Raw genomic sequence first — 19,883 nt, forward strand, 5'->3', positions numbered from 1 at the left:
GAGCCCTGTCTACAACTGTAGGTGGCAAGACATGGTTGGAGAAGAAGGTGCACATATTAAGAGCACCACTTTGGAAAGTGGCCTCATCAGAACAAATGCGACGGAGGTGAAGGAGCTGAGAGAAAGGGATAGAGTCTCATCCCACAGGGATGAGAAGAGCTGAAGTCCAGATAACTGTGGGAGTCAGTGGGCGTGTAATGGATATTAGTGGATCCAGGATGGCCGAGTGGTTAAGGCGTTGGACTTAAAATCCGCGAGACATATGTCTGTGTGGGTTCAAGCCCCACTTCTGGTAGCTCCTTGGTCCTGCTGTGCTTTTCCAGTGCCACACTTTCCAGCTCTACTATCACACTCCCACCGTAATGACTGAAGATACATAGAGGTGTAGCCAAGAGCCAGATATGCTTCTGATCACAACTTTTCCTAAAGCTCCACAAGGGGAGAGCCTCTGCATAGTCCGAACATTCCCTCAGCCTAGGAGGGAGTGGGACTTCCCAATGCCAAGAATTATCACACCCACAGACCCTCAATAGCTGGGTAGATCTTCAATGGTTGGAGCAATGGATGATCCCGATGAACAGATCTGTCAAATTTCCAGGGGTAACCCATGCGATTGGAGAAAGTTGGTGACCTTACTCATGGGAGAGCTGCCACTTGCAAGTTCCCCTTCATGCCAACCCCGTCTTCAAACTATATCATCGTTCCTTCACTGTCACTGGGTCAAAATGCCAGAATTTCCTTCCTAAAAATGCCTTGGGTGTACCCTACACCACTTGGACTACAGAAGTTCAGGAAGTAATTCATTGTCACCTTCTCAAGGACATTTAGGAATGAGGAACAAATGTCACTTACATTCCGAGAATGAATCATGAACAAAAATAATTATTTGCTTGTTGGAGTTAATTAAGATATAAGGATTTTATTAGATCTAGGTTCACTTGGTACTGTAGTTTCAAATCCTAAACATAATTGGGATGGAGACCAATATATTAAACTCCAGGCTATCTGAATCTATACTTCAGTTAGCTGTTCAGTTCATGTCCAAAGGGATGTGAAGGGTTAAAAAAATCAACCAATTTCTCTGAGAACTTCCCCACATTTATATATCATATTAAGCACTTAGAGTCTGTTCAAAGACTGACTGCGATAACTTTTGAATGATAGCTTTGCTGTGTTTCCTGGCATTTTTAATTACATTTCAGAAAAAGACATTGATATGCTATGACAGAAGCAAAGACATCTCTTCTCAGTGTAACATTTGCAATAAATCACTAGCAGAAGCTAGAAAAGATAGCTTTAAGATCAATAATTGTCTTCGGGGTTTTCTGTTTCAACAGTAACCTTTCATAATAACCAGATCCAGTAAAATGAGGGAACAGGACCAAATTTGGCGAAGATTTCAGTCATTTTAGCTGGACCTTTGTCCCAACTGAACTTATTTGTGTCCTTCAAAATTGCTTCAAGAAATCCTATTTTCTCATAAAATGGAACATTTGAAGTGGCAAAGCATGCCGAACAGTTGAGGCAATTGGCACTTGACAATGTCTCAGTGTGAGAAAGTTTGTTCTCCAGTTCCCTCAGGAGAACTCGTGTCTGACTACATGAAGGAGTTAACACTTTGGAGAAGGTTTGTCTGGTAAACAAGGATCCAGCAGTGTCAGCCTTTTGACTCACTAATTCACTCTATAGCTCAGAATGTGGTTGCAGAAAGTGTGAGCTATTAATGGTGCAAGGGATGAAATGGGACATCATTCGTGTGAGTGAACAGAACGCGGCACGGTGGCTCAGTAGTGAGCACTGCTGCCTCACGGCGCCAGGGACCCACACTCAATTCCAGCCTCGGGTGACTGTCTATGTGGAGTTTGCAGATTCTCCCTGTGTGTGCGTGGGTTTCCTCCGGGTGCTCCGGTTTCTTCCACAGTCCAAAGATGTGCACATTAGGTGAATTGGCTATTCTAAATTGTTCATAGTGTTCAGGGATGTGTAGGTTATTTGCCTTAGTCAGGGGGAAATATAGGGTAGGGGGAATGGGTCTATGAGTCGGTTTGGACTTGTTGGGCTGAAGGGCCTGTTTCCACACAGCAGGGATACTATATAATAAAAAACAAATAACAGAGAAGCTCTGTAATGAATCCGATGTAAGGTTTGAAAAATAAACGCAGACAGAAAAGGAAGGGAGAGTTTCTGCTTGATGGACAGAGCCATTCCTGAGGCTTCCCTCTGCCCTGCACTCCATACCCAAAGGTCTGAGGCCCACTGGCATATCCTGGTCAGGGCCTGTCTGCAGCCCCAGCACCGCTCTCTGGTGCTGCTGGGACAAGATAGTCATTAGCTTTGAGGCTGCTCTGACATTCTCAGAGGTGGGACTGGCACTCTGAGGGGGTCTGGAAATTCCCATATCAACGCATGACAGCAATGAGCTTCAAAGGGCTGTGGGACGTAGCTGGGCAAACATAGACAGCGAGCCCAATCTTCACAGCTCAGATCCCACCCACCCCCATGCATGAAGCTCTGGCTCTTGAGGGTCTTTGGTCCTAAATGTTGCTCAATCCACCACATTCCTCCCCCCCACCACCCCCCCCCACCCCAACCCTCCCACTTCCCCCTACAACCTGTGACTCAGGCTCAGTGGCTGGGGCTGTTTTGTTAGGTGCTAAGCGTTGACTTTTTGCCACTCAACAAATCGAGCACCAGGAGCCAGAATCTGGATTCTTGTTGGAGTCCTACCTTCTACATTGAAAGAAAGGGGCCTCAGAGAAAGAGCAAAGCTGCAGAGGTCTAGTCATTGAGTGCATTTAAGACAGAGTTATATATATCCTTGATTGGTAAGGGGGATCAAGAGAAAAGGCAGTAGGATGGGATTGAGAGACATATCAGCCATGATCGGATGGCTGAGCAGACTCAATAGGCCGAATGGCCTACTCTGCTCTTATATCTTATGGCCTTCTAGAAAGCGCTGACATGTCTCTGAACCCATGGCTCACCTTCCCCTAACCTCACCCTCCCACAAACCCCAACATTTCACAAATACAGTTCCTCTTGCCCACCCTCATTAGAATTGTAATTCATTGTGTAATTTATCAAGCTTTCCCTCCTGAACAAAAGAACCCTTCACCCCCAACTCCTCCAACTCTGGGAACATTTGTGGGTTTACGGCAAAAAAGTGAAGGTGTGGGACTAGTTGAATTGTTATTTGTGGAGCCGTCAACAGGCCAAAGGCTTCCTTCAGTTCTGTAACAATTGTGTGATTCAACGATGGGACTCTAAATAAAAGCAGAGTCGCCATAGTCTCACCAGACCATAGCATTGCTCTCTCATTAGAAAGAGACAACTGGGGGAGGCTGGGTTTAACCTCAAGTGAGGGGAGAGGTTGAGAAGAAGAGTCCTTCATGGTAACCTCAGCCAGTACGGGAATTGATGGGTGTTGTAAAAACAGAAGTTCTTCAGTTTTACTTCTGTGCAACCAGGCAATGACTCTGTTATAGAAAACAGCAATCTAACATCCTTCTGTTGTTATTTTCATCTGCAAGACAGATTTGGCTGTCCTAATTGAACCAGTGCCTAATTTGTTTCATGGCCCAGTGTTTGTTTTTAAAGGAAATTGACTTTTAATTCCAGAGAAATATTATCATTTGTGTCCCTGAAGAATGCTCTCGATATTGCTTCCAAATGACGGCCAGGAAACTCGATGGGCTATAGTTTGAGTCTAAATATCTCAGAACTGAACTGAATTTAGCCCACAGCGGAGTCTATAGCTCGGTAAAAACAATGACCGCAGATGCTGGAAACCAGAGTCTAGATTAGAGTGGTGCTGGAAAAGCACAGCAGTTCAGGCAGCATCCGAGGAGCTGTTCCTCAGATACTGCCTGAACTGCTGTGTTTTTCCAGCACCACTCTAATCTTGACCCTGGAGTCTATAGCTTCCAGGAAGGCTGCGTTGAGACATCACTTTTTGGTTAAGATTAACAATTTTTTGTCTGATTCAACATCATGATTGAGACCTTTTCTTTTTGATTCGTTTGATGTGTTGAGATAGTAGGCTGAATTTCACCAACAATTTCAGAATGCCTGAGTGTCCATATCAGGGGGATTTCTGCTATTTCATACAAACTATCCACAATTGACCTTGATTTTTCTCGCATCATTCGTATATGGTTACTGTAATTAAATCCTAGGTGTGTACCAGGTCAAACGTTGCCAGCCAGAAATAGCCCTTCACAGTCCACATTGTGCAAGGGGGATTAGAAATAAAAACTTAGATGGCATGGGAGGCACCGCGTTGGGAATTGAATCCCACATTTGTAAGTGTACAGTCAGCTATAAAGAAAGGTCACTGGACTTGAAATGTTAACTCTGCTTTCTCTGCAAAGATGCTACCAGTCCTGTTGAGTTTGCCCAGCAGTTTTTTATTTATAAAACCATTTCCTCTTCCTATTTTCACCTGTTAAACCATCGTAACAACAGCCACAAAGGGCGTTAATCAGTTTAGCTCAGTTGACCAGATCATTGGCTTACAGTAGTAGCATGATGCCAACAGCATGAGTTCAATTCCCATCACTGGTTTGGGGTTACTGTGAAGAGCTCTCATTCTCCACCTCTTTCCTTGCCTGAGTTCTGGTGGTCCCAGGTTAAATTGCCATCAGTTGATTTTTTTTTCTCTCTCTAAGGAGAGAGCAGCCCCTATAGTCTGGTAAGACTATGGTGACACACCAATAAAGGACATTGGACAAGGTCATTTCTGGACACTTGTCTGACTTTGTAATGTCGTCATGCCTTGGTGCTTTCATGGTACAGTAGTGTTACTGAACTTGTGATCCTGAGACCAAGTTAATGCTTTGAGCACCCAAGTTGGAATGTAACAACAGCAGAGGCTCAACTTAGATTTTAAATAAACATAACCTGAAATTCGAAATTTATTATGATCATACAAGTATGAATTATTTTTTGGAGGTCCCCAGCATCACAACTGCCAGTTTTCAGCCAATTTGATTCACTCCTCACGATATCAGGATTAGATGTGAAGTCTGGTGTGCCGTGATATCCTAATGATCAGCCACTATCACACTGTGACACTTCTGTTAGCTCCCATAACAAAGGACAAGATATGGATCACATAGCAACAAGCCTCTATTATCGCTCCAAGTATTTACAAATGTAGACCTCAATCACAGAGACTTGCATGTTTAGACCCAAGAAAATGAATTCAAACGTACTGTGCCACACTTCCGTCAGCATGCCATGTTCCAAGGGGACAACTCCGTAAGATGGAGGGAGAGTTTTATACCATTGGACAGCATAGTGGCTCAGTGGTTAGCGCTGCTGCCTCATAGAACCAGGAACCCGGGCTCAATTTCAGCCTCTGGTGACTGTCTACGAGGAGTTTCCACATTATCCTAGTGTCTGCGTGGGGATGCTCCGGTTTCGTCCACAATCCAAAGATGTGCAGGTTAGGTGGATTGGCCAGGCTAAATTACCTGCAGAAGCCAGGGATGTGTAGGTGAACTGTGTAGGTGTCAGGGGAAATGTAAAGTAATAGGGTAGAGGAATAGATCTGGGTGTGATAGTTTTCAGAGAGTCATAGGGACTTGTTGGGCCAGATAGCCTGTTTCCATATTGTAGGAGCTATACGGATCACATGCCATTGCATGGCAATGATACCATAAGGATGTCCCTTAAAGGTATATCTATTGCAAGACATAACAGAAAACCTCTCTTTTCCTAAGTTACATGTAATCCCAAATAGCTATATCATTGTTCGTAGACATTCATTGTCAATTCAACAGTTATTAGATGTTTAAAAGGGTTAGCAAGATTAATAATTCAGGCTTTGATATAATGTTTTGGACGTTTGGCAACTGGTCCTGATCTGGGCTGATTGTTCAGAAGTATGTCTTGGCTGATTTTGGCTGACATCTTGGTTGTCTTAATGTTGCTAGTTGGCAAGGTCACACAGTGTTCATCAGAGTTTTCTTCCTCACTCTCTTTGTATGATTGGCATGTCATACATAGTGCTGAGCTGGCATCTGTTCCTTCACAATCTAGCCCCGTGGAACCAATCTGAAGCCCATCTGATCTTCACTATTCTATTTTAGTCCATATGTTTATCCAATGACTATTTAAATGCCCTTAAAGTTGGTGAGTCTACTACTGTTGCAGGCAGTGCGCTCCATGCCCCTACTACTCTCAGAGTAAAGAAACTACCTCTGCCATCTGTCTTTATCCATCACCCCTCAATTTAAAGCTATGTCCCCTCATGCTAGCCATTACCATCCAAGGAAAAAGGCTCTTATTGTTCACTCTGTCTAACATTCTGATTACCTTAGACGTCTCAATTAAGTCATCTCGCATTCCTCTTCTCTCCAACGAAAACACTGGTCTATAAATTCCAAGGTTGCCTCTATTCCCCTTCTTGAACAAGGGAACAACATTTGCTATCCTCCAGTCTTCAGGCACTATTCCTGTAGAAAATGACAACATTAAGCTCAAAGCCAAAGGCTCTGCAATCTCCTCCCTAGCTTCACATAGATTCCTAGAATCAATCCCATCCGGCCCAGGGGACTTATCTATTTTCACACTTCCCAGAATTGCGAACACATCCTCCTTGTGAACCTTAGTCCCATCTAGTCTAGTAGTCCGTATCTCAGCATTGTCCTCGACAACATTATCTTTTATCAGTGTGAATTTCCAGTATCTATACCCCTTATGATTTTATAAATATCTGTAAGGTCATCCTTCAACCTTGGATATCCTGGTAAACTTCTTCTGAACTTCTCCAGCTTAATAATATCCTTCCGATAACTGTATAACATTTTTCTGTTTTGCTTTTCTGTTAAGGAAGGCCTATGAGGCCTAACTCCGGTTTCAACAAGGATTTGCATGGGAATCAATGCTTCACATAAAGTTATTTCACTTAAATTCACCATTTACAGGAATACAGCCGACTATAATCACCCGCCCACTTCTCCCACCCCTGTAAAACTATTTGCAATAAATATACATTTTTAATCACATAAAATAAAAATACAGACACTTATGAAAATTAAAGGTCAGGCAATTTTGTTCATTAACTCTCTAGTCAAGGCTGTAACACCAGTGCAATAGAACATAGAACATAGAACAATACAGCACAGAACAGGTCCTTCGGCCCACGATGTTGTGCCGAGCTTCTAACCTAGATTAAGCACCCATCCATGTACCTATCCAAATGATCCAACACATTCTGCAACATGTAGATAGAATCTGGAGCGATTGTAATGAGGTCAGTGAGGTGGATGTCATAGAATATGAGTTCCCTTGATTAGGGCTGTTAATCTTGTCCAATCATGGAGCCCTGGCTGACAGATCTAAATAGGAGGGTCAGAGGTTCACATCACTCTGAGTGGTAAGGTCCTAGGGAGTGTTGCTGAACAAAGAGACTTTGGAGTGCAGGTTCATAGCTCCTTGAAAGTGAAGTTGCAAGTAGATAGGATAGCGAAGAAAGCGTTTGATATGTTTTCCTTTATTAGTCAGAGTATTGAGTACAGGAGTTGGGAGGTCATGTTGCAGCTGTACAGGACATTGGTTAGGCCACTGTCGGAATATTGTGTGCAATTCTGGTCTCCTTCCTGTCAGAAAGATGTTGTGAAACCTGAAAGGGTTCAGAAAAGATTTACAAGGATGTTGCCAGGGTTGGAGGATTTGAGCTATAGGGAGAGGCTGAACAGGCTGGGGCTGTTTTCCCAGGAGCTTCTGAGGCTGAGGGGTGACCTTATAGAGGTTTACAAAATTATGAGGGGCATGGATAGGATAGATAGACAAAATCTTTTCCCTGGGGTGGGGGAGTCCAGAACTAGAGGGCATAGGTTTAGGGTGAGAGGGGAAAGATTTAAAAGAGACCTACGGGGCAACATTTTCACACAGAGGGTGGTACAGGTAAGGAATGAGTTGCCAGAGGATGTGGTGGAGGCTGGTACAATTGCAACATTTAAGAGGCATTTGGATGGGTATATGAATAGGAAGGGTTTGGAGGGATATGGACCGGGTGCTGACAGGTGGGACTAGATTGGGTTGGGATATCTGGTCAGCATAGAAGGGTCTGTTTCCATGCTGTACATCTCTATGACTCTATGACTCTATGACTCTAGCTGGCTCAAGGCCCAGTGTCAAGGACTATGCAAGTGTAGATACAGGGTGACGGGATACTGGCCTCTGTGAAGTTATTTCAGAGCCCTTGTGGTAATTGCATTCCTGGGTTCAAATAGAAGGAAATCTTGCTTTTACACAGCACAATTTACAACTTCAGGCTGTCCCAGGTCTTCACAGCCCATACAGTAAATTCAAACTCTAGTGACTTCTGTCATAAAGCAAATGCAGCAGCCAATTTGAACACAGCAAGATCCCACAGATGGCAGTATGATAATGACCTATCTGTTTCAGTACCACTGATGTAGGAACAAATATTGGCTGGAAAGCTGGGAGATCTCCCCTGTTCTTCATCGCATAGTCACCCTGGGAGTGAGAAGGGGCCTTGTATAAGGGACCTCGTCAGAGAGCACTTCTGACAGCGTAGCACTCTCTCAGTGCTTCCATAAAATAATATTACTTATCAAATGTTATATAAAGCAGCGTTAAATAATTAGCTTCCATTTAGGAATAGCATCCAGTTTAAATGGTTTAAAAACAGTCAAGTGTGTTCAATCGCTGAATAATCATTGTTTGTTTGTTTATAGCAATAGCTGTCATTTAACTCTCAATTGTCTCAACAGACTCCCTGCTTGTTGAATTGAGATGTTGAGTATAGCTATTTAGAGATCTAGGCATGCCAATACTGATTTCTGATTCTGAGTCTAGTCATAACAATACCAGGAGTGGGATGTGACCAGAAAGAGTCAGTGAGCTCCTTAGTGGGGCACTCGGCTGAACTGACAGTAAGCTGGGAGGGAGGTGTGAGGTTACCATGAGGGACTCTCCTTCTCAATCTCTCCCCTCACTCTGAGTATGTTGACCTTCAGGGTAAACAACCACCAGCCACCTCCAATGAGGGAGTAGACATATGATCTGGTAAGACTGTAGTGACTCTTTACCTCTTTTCTCGAGTTGATCAATAAAAAGTAACGAGAAAGTTGAGATGGTAGCTTGCGCGGTGTGGATATAGCTGGACCCTTCTGTGCAAAATAATCAGCAAGTGAACCAGTCTGAGCTTGGAGCTCTGTTTGAACTTGTCCTTCAATAATAAATGATTAATGCTTGCAGTTCATTATGTTCTTCGCTGAGATAATTATAGGTTTGACCTTACTCCTTCACAGCTCCTTAGTCATATTCAGTAGGATGTGATTTTATATTTCTGCAATAGATCTTGTTGGGTCCTAGCTGTCTCCTAGTTGATTTTAACCTACTGTGAACCCTCTTGCAAGGATGCCATCCTTGAAGAAGCTCTCTTCCTCCCTTTCTCCTAGTCATACACCAGATGAAGGTGAGTAGATAATATCATTGATTTTCAATCACAATTATAACATTCTTAACGTAACTGCTGAGTTTCAGAAAATCCATAACCACTTATTGCTGAAGGATCAATGGGAGCTGTGTTAGAGCTCTGTGAGTATGACATCTCTTTATTTGCTTTATCATTTAAATTCATCAGTTGCTATCATGGCATGAATGAGACAAACCAAATTGACCACAGAAAGACAAGTCTTTACACTTTCCAACAATTAGGTAATTACTATCAAACAGCCTCTTCAGAAATGAAAATTAACTAAGACTGTGGAAACTCAATCACTCAAATTTTAACTGTTGCTGGAGATTTTAAAATTTCTTTCTTTGCTATTTTCCTTTTCTTTTTCTTGTCAATCAAGTCTGCATCTCTGTCTTTTTTATTTATTTTTTAACCTGATTTGACATTACATCAACCAACCCTAATTTTCACATTCTTCCCAGACATTACACTGTCAATTTTATAAAACTTCAACCTGATTGGTTAAGGACATACTTAGTTCTGCTGTCTTTACTCAATCAGTCCTTCATTCTGCCATTAGCAGCTCAGACTCACAGCAACCTGACACGAAAACAAAAATTGAAAAATGTGAACACTTAAGATGGGTCTGACTAATGTCTAATATCTTTACATCATAGAATTCCTATAGTATGGAAGCAGGCCATTCAGCCTATCAAGTCCACACCGACCCTCAAAACATCATCCAACCCAGACCCACCCCCATACCCTTTCCCTGTAACCCTGCATTTCCCATAGCTAATCCACCTAGCTTGCACATCCCTGGACTCTATGGGCAATTTAGTACGGGAATCCAGCTAACCTGCACACCTTTGGACTGTAGGAGGAAACCAGAGTAAACCCACGCAGACACGGGGAGAATGTGCAAACTCCACACAGACAGCTGCCCGAGGCTGGAATCGAACCCAGTGCCAGTGAGCCACCATGCCACTCAGATGCCCAGCTACAATGCAATCCATTGATTAGTTTGCTTTTGGGAAGGTGGACTCTGCAAACAGTAAAGAGGTGCAGAAACATATGCTTAAACTGAACCATGTCATTAGCTATGCTGATTAATTATCAGCCACTGGCATTTCTCCACCAATGCAATGACCCTCCTGCTCTAGTAAGCAAGGAGAATTGACTTCTATTGACAGGAGGCTTGGTAACCAGGGAAACAGACTTGAGATGACTGGCAAAGGTCATTATATCCTGACACTCCTATTTCCATCTGCATGGATCTCTGTCCCTTCATTAGCACCTCTCAGACACACACTGAAACTGCTGGAAATCTCAAATAGAAATCAAAGGTGTTGGAATCGCTCATCTGCTTCGATTGTACCAACATCACAGACTAACAGTAATATTCCACCAACAACTTTTATTTTAAATACAGAAGTGAGTAAAAATGCGATAATGATGGGATAATGAAAGGACTAGAGGTACAAGTTCACAGCTCCTTGAAAGTGAAGTCACAGATAGACAGGGTGGTGAAAAAGGCTTTCGGCATAGTTACCCAGCCAGCCTATTGGGTATTGGAGTTGGGACATTTTATTGCAGTTGTACAAGACGTTGTTGAGGCCACATTTGGAGTACCACTTGCAGTTCTGATCGCCCTACTATAGAAAAGATATTATTAAACTGGAACGAGTGCAGATAAGATTAACTAGGATGCTACCCAGACTGGAAGGTTTGAATTATAAGGGGAAGCTAGATGGGCTGGGACCTTCTTCCATGGAGTGTAGGAGGCTGAGGGGTGACCTTATAGAGGCTTAAAAAATCATAAAAGCCAACAGCTTTTCCCCACGGTAGGAGAGTCTAAAACTAGAGGGCATAGGTATATGGTGAGTGGGGAAAGATGCAGAAGGGTCCAGAGAGGCACCTTTTTCACAGAGAGGGTGATCTGTATCTGGTGGGCTGCCAGAATCAGTGGTGGAGCCAAGTACAATTTTGTCATTCAAGAAACATTTACACAGGTACATGGATGGGATAGATATGGAATAGCAACACGACGGCTGGAGGAAGAGCGCCTCATCTTCCGCCTGGGAACCCTCCAACCACAAGGGATGAACTCAGATTTCTCCAGTTTCCTCATTTCCCCTCTCCCCACCTTGTCTCTGTCCCAACCCTCGAACTCAGCACCACCTTCCTAACCTGCAATCTTCTTCCTGACCTCTCCGCCCCCACCCCACTCCAGCCTATCACCCTCACCTTGACCTCCTTCCACCTATCGCATCTCCAACGCCCCTCCCCCAAGTCCCTCCTCCCTACCTTTTATCTTAGCTTGCTGGACACACTTTCCTCATTCCTGAAGAAGGGCTTATGCCTGAAACGTCGATTCTCCTGTTCCTTGGATGCTGCCTGACCTGCTGCGCTTTTCCAGCAACACATTTTCAGCTCTGATCTCCAGCATCTGCAGTCCTCACTTTCTCCTCGAGGATATGGACCAAACACAGGCAAATGGGACTAGTTTAATTTTGGAAGCTGAGCAGTATGGGAATGTTGAGCTGAAAGGCCTGTTTCCATGCTGTAGACCGCTATGACTCTATCACACTATGAGCAAATCTGTTGTTGTCATGTTGATTGATGGATAGCCATTGGTCAGGACAGGACAGCAAGGGAGACCTGCTGCTCTTCTCTGAACTGGTAGCACGTGGTGTTTTAGATGCACCTGAGGGTTCCCCTTAATGTCACTTCTGAAAGTTAGCACAATGAAGCTCTCTGAAGAGAGGTAAGAGGGACGAGGGTTGTTTCAGTGAAGTAGAGCAGGCTGGGTGGGGCAGTGGTTCCACCCAGTTGTGGTGTACAACATTCTGAGGGGGCACAGAGAGAGAGAGAGAGAGAGATAGGCACAGACAGACAGAGAGAGAGGCAGAGAGAGGGGGAGGGAGAGAGGGATGCAGAGAGAGAGAGAGAGGGATGCAGAGAGAGAGCGTGAGGCACAGAGAGAGTGAGAGAAAGGCGCACAGAAATGTGATAGGTTTTATGATGTTGAAAGGAGGCAAAAAGAAGTAGAATAAAAGAGAAGTTCTGGGGTAGGACAAAGAGAGAAATTAAATGACAAAGACATCATGTGACAAAAGGCAAAGGGAATGGTCATAGAAGTCCTGAAGACATAAAGGGCTTACCCAGAATACACGTGAATGGCTGAAAAATGAAAAGTTCTCTCTGAACGCAAACACATAAAAGAGCAAGACTAAGTCTGGCATATGGCAAAAAAATCAAAAATCTGGACAGGAACACAGCATCCATATGTCAATACAAATATAAAGTTGGGACTAAGTCAAAGTGCACCTAAACCATAATGTGCACATAAGGTATATATAATATCTTTCACTCACATCAGCACGTTCATTATATTTAAAGGATTTACAGTTGATCCCATTTGAAAATGCTGATGCTGAGAATACATTTAAGGGAAGATTTATGAAAGTAGGTGTTGCACAGTACAACTATACACAATACCCACTACACATTATTCAACATCATTCGGGAATCACTGGAGTGTCCACATTCTCCCTCTGTCTGTGTGAGTTTTGTCCCGGGTGCACTGGCTTCCTCACACAGTCCAAAGATGTGCAGGTTAGGTAGACTGGCCACTCTAAATTTCCACATAGTGTTCAGGGATGTGCAGACTAGGTGGTTTAGCCATGGGAAATCCAGGGTTACAGGTATAAGTTAGGGGAATCTCTGTCTGTGCCGCCCCCCCCCACCCTGTCTCTCCCTCTCTCTCTGTCTGTGCCCCCCTCTCTCTCTGCGCCTCTCTCTCTCTTAGTCTTGCTCTTTTATGTTTTTGCGCTCAGAGAGAACTTTTCATTTTTCAGAGGGTTTTAGATTACTTTACAGTGTGGAAACAGGCCCTTCAGCCCAACAAGTCCACACCGACCCGCCGAAGCGCAACCTACCCATACCCCTACATTTACCACTTACCTAACACTACGGGCAATTTAGCATGGCCAATTCACCTAACCTGCATATCTTCGGACTGCGGGAGGAAACTGGAGCACCCGGAGGAAACCCACGCAGACACAGGGAGAATGTGCAAACTCCACACAGTCAGTCGCCTGAGGCGGGAATTGAACCCGGGTCTCTGGCGCTGTGAGGCAGCAGTGCTAACTACTGTGCCACTGTGCCACCCACGGGTTGGTGTGGACTCGATGGACTGAATGGCCTGCTTCCACACTGTAGTGACTCTATCCTTCAATGAATAAATCAAATTCCTTTTAGTGAATATTGAAAAATACCAGATCTGAACAAATACTGCACAGAAATCACTACTTCAATGAATGGATACAGGGATCACACTGGAATATTGTGTGCAGTTCTTGTGTCCTTATCTGAGGATGGATGTTCTAACTAAGGAGGGGGTGCAGCCAAGGATTACCAGACAAATTCCTGAGTAGGCAGAACTGACATATGAAGGGAGGCTAGATTAGTGAAGATCATATTCACTGGTGTTCAGAAGAATGAAAGGGAATCTTATGGCCTAGTGCTCCAGTTTCCTCCCACAGGCCAAAGATGTGTAGGTTGGGTGGATTAGCCATGCTATATTGCGCATAGTGTCCAGGAATGTGTAGGTTTGGTGGATTGGCCATGGGAAATGTAGGGATGGGGTAGGGGGTGAGTCTAGATGGGATGCTCTTCAGAGAATTAGGGTGGACCCGATGGGCAGAATGGCCTGCATCCACACTGTAGGGATTCTATGTAACATGTATGAAACCTTAAAAATTCTAACATGAATAGACAGGGTAAATGCAGGAGAGATGACTGGGGAGTCCAGAACCAGGGATGACAGTCTAAGGATACGGGATAGGCCATTCACGACAGAGATGAGGAGAAATTTCTTCATCTAGTGAGTGGTGAGCCTGTAGAATTTTTGAGCACAGAAAACGGTTGAGGCCAAAACATTGAATGTTTTCTGGATGGAGTTTGATATTGTTGTTAGGGCTAAAGGGATCAAAAGGTGTGGGAAGAAAGCAGGAGCAGGGACTGAGTTGGTTGATCAGCCATGATCATGGCGAATGGTAAAACAGGCTGGAAAGGCTGAAATGGCCTACTCCTGCATCTATTTTCTCGGCTTCTACAGTGTTCTTTATTTTTCAAGTCCCACATTCAAATCATTGGAAAGAACAAACAGAAATCCATTCACAAAACAGAGTCGCATTCCAGCTGTGTGTCCAAGTGCTGCTCATTGAATTAATACGGCCTCAGTGACTGTTGTTACACTGAAAAGCAGATCAAAACTCTGACCCAAATTAGAAATGTGTGCCCAGGAAGTGGGTATTGTGGGTGCAAGCGTGAACTGTCAGACTTATAATGTCTGAGAGGTTCAAGTACGACATACTTCAACAGTACAATTGGCAAGCAGAATACACCACAATTTATAAAGACCACAGAATCTCTCTTTGTGCTGTTGTTAGTGCAGCTGAGTAAATTACTTTTAAAATTTCTCATCAAACAATTTCAATTAAATGTGTTAATGATCTTGTTACGACAGAAAACAATCATTTTACCTTTCAAGGTTATGGATGCTGACTCAGATGCAAGTACACTTCATCAAACATAATTGTCTCTGTTTTTGGCACTAAATGACTTTTCTTTTAATATTATACCTGCACGGAATAGATCAGGATTAATATTATTTTCAGTGCGCACAGTTCCCTTGACTTTAATAATTTCACTGCTTTAATTTTTGACCCAATAAACTGCACCATTTGACTCCCTGATTGTCCCACATCTAACCAGCTCCTCTCTTAAAAGATTGTTGTAGGTTTGTTCTTCATAGTTTGCTGGGGAGTCGCAAAATGGATTTTTGGAATGAACAAAGCAAATTTGGTTTGTATATTGTCTGAAAATCCACTAAATAATGAGCCATTACTCTCTCTCTCATTTAGCAGACCAGTAAATGAGACAGGATTACAAGTCATGCTTCCAATTGGCAGCTCACCCAAACACTTCCGACAGCAACTTCCAAATCCATGGCTTTTCCAACCAACAAGGACAAGGGTAGCAGGTATCATTGATTGCAAGTTCTCCTCCAAACTGCACACCTAAGAACAAAATCACCATTCCTTCAGCACCATTTGGGCGGCACGGTGGCACAGTGGCACAGTGGTTAGCATTGCTGCCTCACATCGCCAGGGACCCGGGTTCAATTCCCGCCTCAGGCGACTGACTATGTGGAGTTTGCACGTTCTCCCCGTGTCTGCGTGGGTTTCCTCCGGGTGCTCCGGTTTCCTCCCACAGTCCAAAGATGTGCAGGTCAGGTGAATTGGCCATGCTAAATTGCCCGTAGTGTTAGGTTAGGGGTATGGGTGGGTTGCGCTTCGGCGGGGCGGTGTGGACTTGTTGGGCTGAAGGGCCTGTTTCCACACTGTAAGTAATCTAATCTAATCTAGCATTGCTGGGTCAAATTCCTGGAACTGAGAGCATTGTGGGTCTACCTACCCAACGTGGATTACAGTGGGTTCAACATCACCTTCTGAAAAGCGATTAAGGATGGACCATAATTGCTGACTTTGCAGGTGATACCCACATCTTGTGAATGAACATAAACCAGAAGCAAACAGCTGTGGGCTGCAATTAGAGGCAACTACAATAAGAGCAACAACAACTTATGTCGTGCCCTTAATGTCGTGAAAAACTGCAAGCTGATATAACACCAATTTGATGCTGTCCCATATAAGATTATATTAGGATAAATAACCATGGGTGAAAGAGATAGGTTATAAGGGCCCTCCGAAAGGGGAAAAGAGAGGAGAGACTGGAATAGTGTAGGTTAGATGAGCTTCAGACTGGTTTCACAGATCAGTGCAACATTGAGGGCCAAAGGGCCTGTACTGCGCTATAATGTTCTATATTCTGTGTTCTAGAAGGTAGGGCCCTTTAGGCTGTGAAGTCTAAAGCCCAGGGCTCAGTTATCGGATATTACAGCCACCAATAATTGAGTGAAGGAAACAGTGAAAGTGGCAAAATGTTAGAATTGAATGAGAACAAAGATTTGGGGGTGGGGCAGTGGGGGGGGGGGGGGCGGGGTGATGTTGGTGAGGTGTCTGTTGGTCAGCTGGACATTGAAGAGCTGGGGGAGCTGAAGGCCATGGTGAGAATTTGGAAACAAGGAAGAGAACTTGAAAATCAAGGTGTTTCTGGACCAGAGGTCAGTGTTGGTGAGCAAGCCCAGGTACAACAGAGGAACAGAGTCTGTGAGCATGTGCAGCAAAGGATTCTAACGGGCAGACTGGCCAGAAACTGGCTTCAGGTATTCCAGATGTCACAAAAGCAAAGATGAGGATCTTAGCAGCAGATGAGTGGAGGCACGTAAGGAGGGAGGAGACATGGAAAGAGGAGGTCCCGATGAAAATGAAGATATGTGCTCAGAAGTTCAGCTCAGAGGCAGTTAGAGCTTCAAGGTTTGAGACTCAGTCATTGGGCAAGTATGGTGGCAAAGTGGTTAGCACTGGTTGAATGCTGTTTGGAGGGTTGGTGCAGACTCAATGGGCTGAATGACCTCTTTCTACACTGTAAGGATTCTATGGTTCTAAGTACTGGAAGTGGGGATGGTTCATGTTGGGAGTATTTGGCAAAGACCAAGCCAATGACTTTCACATAGCTAGCTGGAAAAAGCCTTGTGGTCATACATAGTGCACATCAGACAAGCATCATTACAAAATGGAAGTAGTGAAGGGAGTGGAGAGAGGTGGCAATGATGTAGAGCTGTAGGACATAAGTTTATAATTACAGCATAATGTGGTTGCCCTCAATCAAGAGTGACCTCTACTCAGGGTCTCTAGTTACTGCTGTCAGTTTTCATTGAATTGAATCAGATGATTCCAGGCTCACAGGTCTTTGTGTACAGGGGGCAGGTTGGGGGCATGAGGTCATAAGATCTCGAGAGCAGGATTTGTTTGAAGTCTGCATGTAACTTTGTTCAACATGGGAACTTTGGTGAACTGCCATTGTTACTTTCTTGACTGTAACCTTGTCTTGGATTGTTGCAGCGTACCTATAGATTGTGCTTCTCCCAATGACTCCATCCAGTATGGTTACCCCACCATGGTACCTGTACATTCGGTGTTCTCTTGGCCGTGGATGCCTATGATACACTGTTAAAACGCCACATGAGATCTGGACTACACTGCCACCATTTGCAGCTCTAGAATGTAGTGTAGACTGCCAATCCATGTTAGAATGAAGATGTAAATTGTATGAGTGCCAATAATGAATGTTTGCCAAAATATGAATTGATTTTTCTAATACTTATTCAGAATGCTCAACTATGATGTGTGAACGATTAACGTGCCATTCTTTCTAATCAACTACAGCATGTGATGGATGCATTAATGAGTAAACGCTTATAACATAAATTCTGCTCAGGGATACCCTTGATTTTCTGTTCCCTGATTTCAATAGATGGACCATTAAGGCAGTGCATGTGCCAATGTCATTAATATCCCACGGGTATACAGTCTGAAAATAAAAGCTGACCTTCTCTTGCCTGGTTGTTAAACTTTGGGCTTTTTTTCTATATCATGGGAATTGCAAAAGGATGCTCTTGACTTCAAATGAACTTTGTCCTATTTTTATAGATGCACCATAGAAAGTATTCTATCCAGACACATCACAGCTTGGTGTGGCAACTCTGGTCCTCTGCCCAGAACCGTAGGAAATTACAGAGAGTTGTGAACACAGCCCAGTCCATCACACAAACCAGCTTTCCATCCATTGACTCTATCTAGACTCCCCACTCTCTCGGGAAAGCAAAGATCCCTCCCACTCTGGTTATACTCTCTTCCAATCTCTTCCATCGGGTAGAAGATACAAAAGCTTAAGCACACGTACCAACAGGTTCAAGAACAGCTTCTCCCCTGTTGTTAGTAAACTTCTGAATGGACCTGGGTAAAAACAAGGACTGCAGATGCTGGAAACCAGAATCTGGATTAGAGTGGTGCTGGAAAAGCACGGCAGGTCAGGCAGCATCCGAGGAGCAGGAAAATCAACGTTTCGAGCAAAAGCCCTTCATCAGGAATAGAGGATCAGAATGAGCCTCTCAAATTTTAAATTTAATGTTGTTCTCACTCTCTGTGCTCCTTCTCTGCAGCTGTAACACTGTGTTCCTCGTTCTGTTCTATTACCCTAATGCATTCTATATGACATGATCTGCCTATACTGCACGCAAGACAAAACTTTTCACTGTGGCTGAGTACATGTGACAATAATAAATCAAATCAAAAAGAAATAAGGCAAAATTTCCATGTGTCCTTTTGTGAAAAGTGATTTTCAATGCCCTGTAATGTAAAATGGGGAAGTAGAGGGGTCCTTGTCAAACTGAAGCTGACACAAATAGTAGAAGAGCTGAAAATGTGTTGCTGGAAAAGTGCAGCAGGTCAGGCAGCATCCAAGGAGCAAGAGAATCGACGCTTTGGGCATGAGCCCTTCTTCAGGAATGCTAAACGCCAATTCCTGAAGAAGGGCTCATGCCCGAAACGTCGATTCTCCAGCTCCTTGGATGCTGCCTGACCTGCTGCGCTTTTCCAGCAACACATTTTCAGCTCTGATCGCCAGCATCTGCAGTCCTCACTTTCTCCACAAATAGTAGAAGAGGCAACTTAACAGAATGTACATTCTTATAATTTGAAATTTTCTGAGCTTGTTTTAACTCAGCGGCAGGAAGATATTTGTTTCACTTTCCCTGAGGGATTGTTTTTCTTTTTGTTGTGGTTTATCTTCAAATGATCCTTTTCCAAGTACGTTCTTTCCATTTTTCTGCATTATTAGTGATGACTAATGAGCAAATGTTTTGACATGGTGAAAGCATTTTGACCAACTATTGGCAGAATTCATGCTTATTTTGTTCCACAAATCCTCGTTTCTGCACTTCAAAGTAACCTCAGACATTTTTGATGTAAAATGTTTGCCCAGCAGCTCCTCAGTGGCAGACGTTCAAGATTCATGGGGAGGTGGCAGTATCATAAAGGTCACTGGGCTGGTAATCCAGGCTAATGTTCGGGCTAATGTTTGGGAGGTGTGGTTTCGAATCCCACCTTGGGCAACTGGTGGAATTGAAATGCGATTTATAAACCTGAATTATAAAGCCAGCTTCAGTTGAAGATTTAGCAATTATTCTAAAAACCCAAATAAAGCAAAGAATTGCAGAATCTGAAACTAAAAGAGAGATTGCTGGAGAAACTCTCTAGACTCAAACCATTAACTCTGTGTTCTTTCCACAGATATTGCCAGGTCATAGAAACACAAGATATAAGAGCAGATATAGGCCATTCAGCCCATCGAGTCTGCTCTGCCACTGGTTGAAATGTTTCTCAATTCTCAATCATGGTTAAAATGTTTCTCAACCCCATTCTCCTGCCTTCTCCCTGCAACCTTTGATTACAAATCAAGAACGTATCTGTCTTAAAGA

The 19,883-nt window shown here is 43.7% G+C and overlaps 1 non-coding gene across 1 annotated transcript; it reads left to right on the forward strand.

Moving 5' to 3' along the window:
• The first annotated feature begins 212 nt into the window (after window positions 1-212).
• trnal-uaa (transfer RNA leucine (anticodon UAA)) lies at window positions 213-295 on the forward strand. Its single transcript has one exon. It is a non-coding gene; the product is annotated as a tRNA-Leu (tRNA).
• Window positions 296-19,883: the final 19,588 nt, after the last annotated feature.

Source organism: Chiloscyllium punctatum, chromosome 11 (assembly GCF_047496795.1).
Source record: "Chiloscyllium punctatum isolate Juve2018m chromosome 11, sChiPun1.3, whole genome shotgun sequence".
Lineage (NCBI taxonomy): Eukaryota > Metazoa > Chordata > Chondrichthyes > Orectolobiformes > Hemiscylliidae > Chiloscyllium > Chiloscyllium punctatum.